The sequence below is a fragment of the Thermobia domestica genome, chromosome 2 (genome assembly GCF_964235325.1).
Source record: "Thermobia domestica chromosome 2, izTheDome1.hap1.1, whole genome shotgun sequence".
NCBI lineage: Eukaryota > Metazoa > Arthropoda > Insecta > Zygentoma > Lepismatidae > Thermobia > Thermobia domestica.
This window is the reverse complement of record NC_137455.1, coordinates 243,240,846-243,251,539: the sequence shown is the minus strand read 5'-3', so window position 1 is coordinate 243,251,539 and position 10,694 is coordinate 243,240,846.

Sequence of the window (10,694 nt, the reverse complement as noted above, 5' to 3'; positions counted from 1 at the left end):
GACTAGCATCAGGCTACGATATAGTTTTTAAATTATATTTTCCTATTTTTGCCAATATTTCCAGATAAATTATTTTTTGTAATGGATTCCAAATTTCCGGAAATTTTTACATAAAACAAGAAAGACATCTTTATAAAATACATGTTTGATTTAACGTATTAACTAAAATGATTCTGGCCCTGTTATTTTAACATTTTCCTGCCATCAAGGGGGAACTTCATAAGATTGCTCAAGATAATTTTAATGCGTCTATACTAATAAGACTAACTAGGATTATATTTTAGTTTCTTTTGTAGTCATAACTCCGTTCTATCATCGTGCTAACTTTGAAGTTTTTGGATGAGTCGTGCACAAAATTTCCCTATTTTAATACAAGAAACATAAGTACTCAATTTTCTTAACTCTAAACTAATAAATATAAAGTAGTTTTCATTTTGAAAGCATAATATAATAAAATATTCAATTTTACCCAAATTTTCAGTTTTTTTTTTTCAAGTTCGGGAAAACCGTAAAAGAATGCTTTTTACCCAAAATGTCTGTTTTCTCCCAGGCCTTCAAAACACTACTCTGAACACATAGTGCACCAAACACTCCTAACAGTGGGCCTCCGTAGCCGACGACCCATTCATGTGCGAATGTTAACACCACGATATCGGCAACTACGACTGAAATGAATACGTGACCATCGCCATTGGACCTTAGTATAGTGGCTGAACGTTGCATTGAATGGTGAATCCCGATAACTCGTTGATCATGACGATGGGAGGGTGCGAATATGTCGTATTCCAAGGGAACAGCTCCTTGGCACCTATACTGCGGGACGGAGACAAGCTGGCTGAAGCTTAATTATTATATGGGGAACATTCACGTGAGCCTCGATGTGTCTAGTGGAGCTTGAGCAAGACACCATGACGGCCGAGGCGTATTGCACACTGCTTGCAGACTACGCACACCCCTTCATGACGACCATGTTTCCCAACGGTAATAGCATTTTTCAACAAGATAATGCACCATGTCACAAGGCCAGGAGTGTGATGGGGTAGTTCGAGAAGCGCAGAAGTGAGTTCCAAGTGATTTTCTGGCCCCCAACTCGCCGGATCTGAACCCAATAGAACACATCTGGGATGTGATTGAACGTGACGTCAGGGCACATCACCCCCCCACCCAAGAATTTATGGGAATTAGGTGACCTGTGTGTGCATATGTGGTGTCAACTCTCTCCAGCGACCTACCAAGGATCATTGCGTGCATCCCAATGTTATCCGTGCCAAAGGTCGACATACTGACAATTAGGTAGGTAGTGGTCTGGCTGATGTGTGCGTATATTTTAACTCGCATATTTTGTCTCGACTCGAATTTCGAGACGTCTCGACTCGAATTCGAGTCGAGTAGAGACAGAGACTGTCGAGTCGAGACACGAGTCGTGACACGAGTCGAGACACAAACATATCACACGGAGATATAGAATGAGATTCCCGAAATAGCGCTACGAAATATATGTAAATTATGACTAGGATTCTATGACTTTTTCTACCTGATACACTCTCGAGCGTACTTTGATGCTCATATATGTTGTAGACATGGTCCTTGGCTTTCAGATAAAACATGTAATTTTAATTTGGGAGACGGGTCACTGGAGATATAGAATGAGATTCGAGATGAAAAGTTACTAAATATTTGTAAATTATGACTAGGATTGTATGACCTTCTCTACCTGATCCACTATAGAGCGCACTTTGATACTCATATATGTTGTAGATATGGCCGTTGTCTTTATGTAAGTTATGCATTTTTAAAATGGGACGGGGGTCACCGGAGATATAGAATGAGATTCACGAAGAAATGTTACTAAATATATGTAAATTATGACTAGGATTCTATGATTTTTCTATCTGATGCACTATCGATCGCACTCTGATACTCATATATAAGTTATGTGTGTGACTTGTCTTTCAAATAAGTCAGGTAGTTCTTAATTGGGAGGGCGGGGTCATTCGAGATATAGAATGAGATTCCCGAAGAAATGTTACAAAATATTTGTAAATTATGACTAGGATTCTATAATTTTTTCTATTTGATGCACTACTGAGCGCACTTTGGTAATCATATATGTGGTATATATGTGCCTTCTCTTTCAAATAAGTCGTGTAGTTTTTAATTGGGAAGGGGGTCACCGGAGATATAGAATGAGATTCACGAAATACTGCTCCAAATATATATATAAATTATGACTAGGATTATATGACTTTTTCTACCTGATGCACTATCGAGCGCACTTTGATACCCATATGTGTTGTAGATATATGCCTTGGCTTTCAAATAAGTCATATAATTTTAATATGGAAGGGGGGTCACTGGAGATATAGAAGGAGATTCGCGAAGAAATGTTACTAAATATATATAAATTATGACTAGGATTCTATGACCTTTTCTACCTGATGCACTATCGAGCGCACTTTGATACTCATATATGTGGTAGATATGTGCCCTGTCGTTGAAATAAGCCTTTTAGATCTTAATTGGGAGAGGGGTTGCCGGAGATATAGAATGAGATTCACAAAGAAGTGTTATTAAATATATGTAAATAATGAGTAGGATTCTATGACTTTTTTCCATCTGATGCACTATCGAGCGCACTTTGATACTCATATATGTGGTAGATACGTGCTCTTTCTTTCAAATTGGTCATGCAGTTCTTAATTGGGATGGGGTCACCGGAGATATAGAATGAGATTCACGAAGAAATGTTACTAAATATTTGTAAATTATGACTAGGATTCTATAGCTTTTTCCACTTGATGTACTACTGAGCGCACTTTGGTAATCATATATGTGGTATATATGTGCCTTCTCTTTCAAATAAGTCGTGTAGTTTTTAATTGGGAAGGGGGTCACCGGAGATATAGAATGAGATTCACGAAATACTGCTACCAAATATATATAAATTATGACTAGGATTATATTACTTTTTCTACCTGATGCACTATCGAACGCACTTTGATACAAATATGTGTTGTAGATATATGCCTTGGCTTTCAAATAAGTCATATAATTTTAATATGGGAGGGCGTCACTGGAGATATAGAATGAGATTCGCGAAGAAATGTTACTAAATATATATAAATTATGACTAGGATTCTATGACCTTTTCTACCTGATGCACTATCGAGCGCACTTTGATACTCATATATGTGGTAGATATATGCCCTGTCGTTGAAATAAGCCTTTTAGATCTTAATTGGGAGGGGGGTCGCCGGAGATATAGAATGAGATTCACGAAGAAGTGTTACTAAATATATGTAAATAATGAGTAGGATTCTATGACTTTTTTCCATCTGATGCACTATCGAGCGCACTTTGATACTCATATATGTGGTAGATACGTGCTCTTTCTTTCAAATTGGTCATGTAGTTCTTAATTGGGATGGAGTCACCGGAGATATAGAATGAGATTCACGAAGAAATGTTACTAAATATATGTAAATTATGACTAGGAATCTATGACTTTTTCTACCTGATGCACTATCGAGCGCACTTTGATACACATGTATGTGCTGCATATCCCCTTTGTCCTTAAAATAAGCTTTTATGTTCGTAATTGGGGGCGGGTCACCGAAGATATAGAATGAGATTCACGAAGAAATGTCACTAAATATATGTAAATTATGACTAGGATTTAGGGATGCGCACGAGTCGAGTCAAGTCGAGATTTAAGCCTGTCTCGACTCGTCTCGAGAAAATGTTGTCTCGACTCGAAAATATGTTACTGCCTCGACTCGTGTCTCGACTCGACAGTCTCTGTCTCGACTCCACTTGAATTCGAGTCGAGACAAAATGTACGAGTTAAAATATACGCACACATCAGCCAGACCATTATGACTACCTACCTAATTATCAGTATGTTGACCTTTGGAACGGATAACAACGGCGACGTGTCTTGGCATGGACGCAATGATCCTTGGTAGGTCGCCGGAGAGAGTTGACACCCCATATGCACACACAGGTCACCTAATTCCCGTAAATTCCGGGGAAGGGGCAATGCGCCGTGACGTCACGTTCAATCACATTCCAGATGTGTTCGATTGTGTTCAGATCCGGCGAGTCGAGGGGCCAGCAAATCACTTGGAACTCGTTCCTGTGTTCCTAGAACCACTCCATCATATTCCTGGCATTGTGACATGGTGCATTACCTTGTCGAAAAATCCTACTACCGTTGGGAAACATGATCGTCATGAAGGGGTGTTCGTAGTCTGCAAGCGGTGTGCGATTCGCCTCGGCCGTCATGATGCCTTGCTCGAGCTCCACTAGACACATGGATGCTCACGTGAATGTTCCTCAGATAATAATTAAGCCGCAGCCCGCTTGTCTCCGTCTTGCAGTAAAAGTGTCGTTCCGGACAGACGGATACGACGGATTCGCACTCTCCCATCGTCATGATGAAGAAGTATCGAGATTCATCAGATAATGCAACGCTCTGCCACTGTGCCAAGGTCCAGTGGCGATGGACACGTGTTCATTTCAGTCGTAGTTGTCGATGTCGTGGTGTCAACATTCGCACGTGAATGGGTCATCGACAGCGGAGGTCCATCGTTAGGAGTTAACACTAACAATGCTAACACTAACAGGTGCAATGTGTGTTCAGACTAGTGTTGTGAAAGCCTGGGAAAAGACGGAAATTTAGGGTTTAAAAGAACAATTTTTTTACGGTTCTCCCGAGCTTGGAAAAAAAACGGAAAATTTGGGTAAAATTGAAATTTTGGAATATATTATTATATTATGCTTTCAAAATTAAAGGTGTTTTATATTTACTAGCTTAGAGTTAAGAAAATTAAGTACTTATGTTTCTTGTATTAGAATAGGGAAATTTTGTGCACAACTCATCCAAAACTTCAAAGTTCGTACCTTGATAGAATGGAGTTATGACTACAAAAGAAACTAAAATATAATCCTATTTAGCTTAATTAGTATAGACGCATTAAAATTATCTTGAACAATCTTGTGAAGTTTTCCCTTGATGGCAGGGAAGTGTTAAAATAACAGGGCCAGAATCATTTTAGTTAATATGTTAAATCAAACATATATTTTATAGAGATATCTTCCTTGTTCTTTGTAAAATTTCCTGAAATTTTGAATCCATTAGAAAAAAAATAATTTGTTCGGAAATATTGGCAAAAACAGGAAAATATAGTTTAAAACTATTGTTTGGCCTGACGGTAGTAATCTTACTTGCTGTAATATGTCTGCAGCATATACAGTAAGAAGTCGAAAATCCGAACTAATTGGGACCACAGGTAGTTCGGATTTTCTACAATGACAAAAAAAAAATCCATTTAGGCTTACATATACTGTACGGTATGTTTTTGAATCGATACAGTGGCTATTCAGCACATATATTAAATACAATGCCGAACGTAGGGCTACTTACATTTAATATTTCTGAAGAACCTGCTTGTACACAAAATTACACTGATCTTGTAAGTCACACTTAAATCGTATAGGCCTAAGAGAAAATAAAAATAAAAATATTAATGACAAACAATTACATATGAATGACCGGGTTCGGATTATCGACGTCCTATTTTATATATAATGTATTTCGCTAACGGAAAAATACTTAAAGCAACATATTTTAATTCTACTTTTTAGTTTTCTGATTTCTGGTAAAATCCCTCTTTATTCTTTCTATATTTTTCGAAAAACTCAAAAAGAGAGAGGATTTTATTTACACATACATACATATACCGCACAAGTGAGTAAATTTGAGCAGCGACAAATATATTAACGGGTTGAATATGTGAAAGTTCCGTTCGTTATTTCAGACTAGCCGAATACCTTGCACGGGGAGACTACGTTTCATCTTGGACATAAAGGGCACCAAAACTGTCACTAACGAAATTATAGAGCTCCAAAATTATGAATTCGACACTACTGTCGGTAATTTTCAGTTACTTTTACATGTTCCCGTCCCCCCTTAGGATTACTAATGGGGCTGAATTTGTGGATTTAAACGGCATCTTCTGTTCATCTCAGGGACCCCGAAAAGTATGGATTCGACGGCTATTTTCGATCATGTATCTCTCTCTCTCTCTCTCTCTCTCTCTCTGTATATATATATATATATATATATATATATATATATATATATATATATATATATATATATCTGAATTTGGATTTAAACGGCCGGAAGAGTTGCTGTTCATCTCAGCGACCCCGAAAACTATGGATTCGACAGTAATATCAGTCATTTTCAATAATACGCTGGTGAAGTAAAAGTCATTTCCGCTTCCTGTTCAGCTAGCTGGTTACAAACAAACCAGTTTTGAGCGGGTTATATGAAGAAGTTTACGTGGTACTCGCCTATGAAAACGATTTGTTTCGTTTTCGGATATAACCATAACAGTTTAAGAGGTATATGCAATGTTTATTTGTTTTTCCAAGAACGAAATTAGAAATATTGTACTATATAACATATTAAAGAGAAACAAAAACAAAGCCACACTGTACAACAAGCTATATAGTGATTAATTACTTATTGGGCGAACAGATATATCTCAATGTTTTTGAAGAACACTTTCTCTCCTTGCATATTCTGCCAGAAAGAAATTAAAATACACATATTTTTACCAAAGCTTCCTTGCTCTATATTTTTGTTTGTTTGTGACATTTCTAGGCTAACTTCGCTGTTTAATATATATTAATATTCAGAACACTGAAAAATCGTTTCACACGTTTAAAGGCATACTATAATCTTCGAACAGTGCCTGTCCCAGCATGGAGTGTGATACTCGCCTGCCTCCGCTCTTTCTGATCCTGACCAGCGTAAGTTCGATAACAATTTTACCTTTGTGATTACATATATGTGTAAAAATTTGAAACTCTTGATACAATTGAGATTTGCAGGCAATGGATGATTTTAAAACTGGTAAATCGGCATTACACATATATGTAAGACAACCGCATTTAAGTAATCACAACCTAACCTAACCGTACCTTACCGCATATGAATTTTGGTAAGAGTATAGTACGGGCAATATAGTAAAGTTTAAACCGGACTTGTTAATTTCTCTCATCCCGTTTGACATAAAATATAACTGCTCCATCCTATCGATCTACGCTAAGTACGCATGAAAAATACGGGATCATTATTTGAAAATTTATGTGTAAAATTTGTCTAATCTACGAAAATACTTCTGTGCAAGAAAATTATTTATGTAGAGGGAGAACATAGAAACAGCGTTAAAAATGTGCCATGGTTACTAAGAAATTGAAATACAAATCCACTTGTAGTGATTACTAGCCCTGGCTAGTGTACGCTTTTCGTAGTTATCTTTCTTTCACACACACCTAACTTCACTGATCCGCCTGCTCCCTACAGATGCATCCTTACATGCGCTCGAGCTTCAAGCTGCCCTTAATCATCATAGATGTAGTGTTATGTGAAGTGACCACCCAGCGTAAGTTGGTGCGTGTTCTCTTTATGAATTTTAATACATGTATATGCTGGCATGTTACAAATCTGTACGTCGTTTGTAGTAGACGCAAAGAAAATAACTCAGATAACATTAGGACATTATATAGGATAGTGAGGGAGTTATACCTTTTAAATTATTTAATTATTTCTGGTGACGCATTTCAACTTCACCAGTGCCAAGCAAAGAATGGACACCGCTAACAAAAGAATGTGGAATAAATTAAGAAATTATTTCCACGAAGATGCTAAGTTTCTGAGATTATGCATTCGTAATTGTATGCTTTAAAATTAATGGGTTATTCTAGTGCTGTACTCCGAATATCTTATCACTAATTTTATAAACAAGTTTCTTCCATATTAAACATTTTCACTGAAGCTAAACAAACAATATGACAGAAGTATATAGCATAACAATTTTCAATAATTTTAATTAAACTCAATCTAAAATTATTATTAAGGGGCGCTCATGTACATGCTTAAGATTCTCACTCACTTGTCCAGCAAGTTATTGGCGATTGAAGGAATTAAAATGTACAGTAATTTTATTTCATATTATGATAAATATAGCCTTCCTATAAGTATAAAGTAAATATATTCACTGCTATTCGTGAACATATAGCTTTTTTTCGTAATTTTAAGTTCGTCTTTCACAAGACTTACAGCTGCCATATACAACGCCATTGAAACTGCCTTAACAACCACCTTAGCAACAGATTGTTTGTAACCAATATGGCTGCGCCCAGTAAAATTCACAGCAGACGACTTCAGCAGCGTATTTTATATCTTCTCCCTCCTCCAAGTTGTGGGGCCAAATTTTGATTTAAACGGCATCGGAAGTGTCATTGTTCATTTCAGCGACCCCCAAAATTATGGATTCGACACTAATATCTCTCATTTTCCCCTCTCCCCTTCCCTAAAGTTGCACCTTCAAAGTGAAATGATAAAAATCATCCCGAACCTCATCTATGTTCAAAATTTTATCAAGGTCGGTCTGATGATTCAGGAGTTATTAAGTTAGAAACATAGTCACTTTCATTTTAATTGTAATATAAAATCTGTCTCACTAGAAAACTTATTTGTTTACATACAGAATTTTGTACATAAAGTTTATATAAGTGTCTATATTAAATATTAAATAATAGTAATTATGTTTTAGTGCATGAGTATTAGTGAAGTTTGCCTGCTGCTCTTTCTCTTAAGAAGTGATTTGGTTAAAATTAACAAAACTTCACTAGATTAAAGAGCAAATTAAAAACTTAGTTTAGATCGAAGAACAAATTAAAAACTTAGTTTCATTCAATCATTCAAGAGACCTATTTGTTGCAACAGAAACAATTCATGTTAGTAGCTTTGTATGTAACTGTAAAAGTTCTGTAATTAATGCACATAGACGAATAAATGACATAGAAATAAGTGCAGACTATTAATTTTCAGCTAGCTGAACCTGCGCTCTGTACAAGGCGCATCATTCACATATGAGCATGAATCTTCTTGTCATTCCTCATATCTAGAGGTCTGCGCGGATACAAAATATGGCATCCGCATCCGCATCCGCAGCATCTCTATCCGCATCCGTACCCGAATCCGCAACATCTCTATCAGCACCCGCAGATAATGAGATAACAAATATATACAACTTACATATTCTATAATACATGTAGTTTTCTGAATCAAACGAAACAATATATTATATAAGTTTCCTCGTGATCAAATACCAACTACGATAAATAAAATGCAATATAAACCGTGCAGATAGAAATTAGAAATTAATGAACGATTTATGTACTTACCCAAGATCTTCAAATGCAGACATCGGGCCAAAATAATGCCACGTAGGTAATATCCCCTCAATCGACTAATTTTAGAGCATGTCATTAAGTTTTTAAACTTCATTATTACTCATTAAAAAAAAGGGCATTTGTTCTAAACACAAAGGCGAAATAGAAATAATCGTTATTAAGAAATAAAAATTAATCACAGGACCGCAAACACATCCACATATTCCGAACTGACACTAGCACCAGTAATTGCACTAAATTTTAAAAAAATAATTGACGAAACTAACAACGCAATACAATGCATGCTTTCTCGACCAAGCACCTTAGTGGCTAAGCGGCTAGCGTACGCACCTTTGGCGTGGGAGACCCGGGTTTAATTCCCGGTGGGAGCTCATGTGGTTCGGATTCCACATCGATCAGTAGGTTCACGCCTCATATAGCCTAGCTGCTGAACGGGACGTTAAACTCAAAATCAACTCAAGCTTTCACGACCGCGCTCTTACTGAAACTAGAAGTGAAAATAACTTCGAATACAAATAGGAAGTCTATACCGTTAATTTCGGGAAGACGCAATAGAGGAAGTTTAGAATTTACTGCTTTTCTTTGCAGCCTCCACTCATTGTTGGACACATTTAGGGTAGGAGAAACAACGCATTGGTTGTTCTTTCTTTCTTTCTTTCTTTGCCAGAGGCCCAGAACATACATATATATACACATACACACAAGAAGAAAGAGAGGGAGAGAAACAATTGCTGTTATAAAACTCCAATCCCTCGGAATGTTCATTGAGGTCCGTGGCACTATCCGAAGAGATAAACTGTGGGGTCACAAATGTGCATTCAGTATCTGCTGTACTTCAAAGGAAACAGTGAAAAAGATTTTTTTCTTTTTTCTTTTTTAAAGAGAGAGGGAGAGAGAAAAATGAGCGTATGATGTTATTTGTTTACTATTTCGGTGACCTACACGCTTCTCCAGTTTGCCACAAAAGGCAAAGATAATTTTGCTGACGAGTTTTCAGTTTATGGAAGGGGATGCGGTGTTTTATATTAGGGTTTTGGTTCCTGACCTCTCAGGCTAGAAAGACTTTATTTGAAGACATTGCTTCCTCTTCAAGGCGAATGGTCTGAAAATTTTCAGCTTTATCAGAGGGGCTTTGGCGGCAATTATTTTTCTTTTTTACAGCAAATAGCGGTACTTGAGGAGTAGCGATGGGGTCGGTCGTTTCTTTCTGTTTAGGTCAGGGATGTCATTCACCTACAAAACGGTTGCTAAAAATATTGAAAAAGCAATAAAAGGACAACTCTCTAGTGTCATTTTTTTGTCCTTTTGCTGTCACTCAGTCCCAAGCTTCAAACACACTTGTATTTTGATTTTACTATTTTTCAACTGGTTTTAAAACTTTTAATTCAAAACCAACGTTTCTAGTGCTCTTTCCACCATTA